This window comes from Carcharhinus amblyrhynchos, chromosome 8, assembly GCF_965287045.1.
Source record: "Carcharhinus amblyrhynchos chromosome 8, sCarAmb.v2.hapA, whole genome shotgun sequence".
Classification (NCBI taxonomy): Eukaryota; Metazoa; Chordata; class Chondrichthyes; order Carcharhiniformes; family Carcharhinidae; genus Carcharhinus; species Carcharhinus amblyrhynchos.
Window position 1 is genome coordinate 64,081,098 of NC_137331.1, and position 942 is coordinate 64,082,039.

Sequence of the window (942 nt, forward strand, 5' to 3'; positions counted from 1 at the left end):
ATGCGTCACGGAACCGGGCGCATGCTCACGCCACCCTTAGCAACGTCAGGGGGGGGGGGAATGGGGCCCTTAGCAACGGATCAGCGAGGAGCAGCCAGCTTCGGCCTAAATTGTCAATGGACCCGGAGGGGGAGCAGGCCACCTTCAGTCTGAACTGTCAATGGACCCGGAGAATGCCTCATGTCTGACAATGTCACTAAACTGTCAATGGACACCCCCCCCAGATATAACCGCACCCGGGGAGAGGCTTCATTCCGCTGCCGCAAGTGAGTTCACCGCAGAACCGTCGGCTGGTACATTGTCATCCATTTGAGTATCGGTTTCACTTACAGTCAGGCGTTTGTTACTAATGTGTCAACTCTCACCAAATATAAATAAAACATACATAACATGGCACATGACAACGAGAAGATGTGAACCTTGATATTTCTAATATGTAATAACGAAACAGGGAAATTCGACTTGTCACTCAATGTCAACCTGGATGATACTTGCGCATTTGCTAAATTATAAGCGATGTCACTGGGACTCTCGTTAATTGAAAGAGTGTTGACAATTTTCAGCAGTTTTCTTCAAGATAATATGTTGAGAATTCAAAGATTTCTCATTTTTGAAAGAAATCAGTCTTACGAGATTTGTCCAAGGTGTCTCACTCTTCATTGAATCGTAGAAAGTTTACGGCACAGAAAAAGGCCATTTGGCCCGTCCTGGCTTTACAGGAAGAAGTGAATTGGGCAAATACGTTCGAAGTACGTGCAAATGGAGAAAAGTGTTTCTGGTCTCCAGCACAGTTGGCGTGTACTCTTGATATACTCTTGATTGTATGCATTTTTTAATATTTTAATTTTTAAAACAAGTGTCTACTAAACATGTGTTTTTGCTGTGGGTATCTTGGTCTGTGCAACCACATTGGTTATGTTAGATTAGGTGTTTCACAAAATC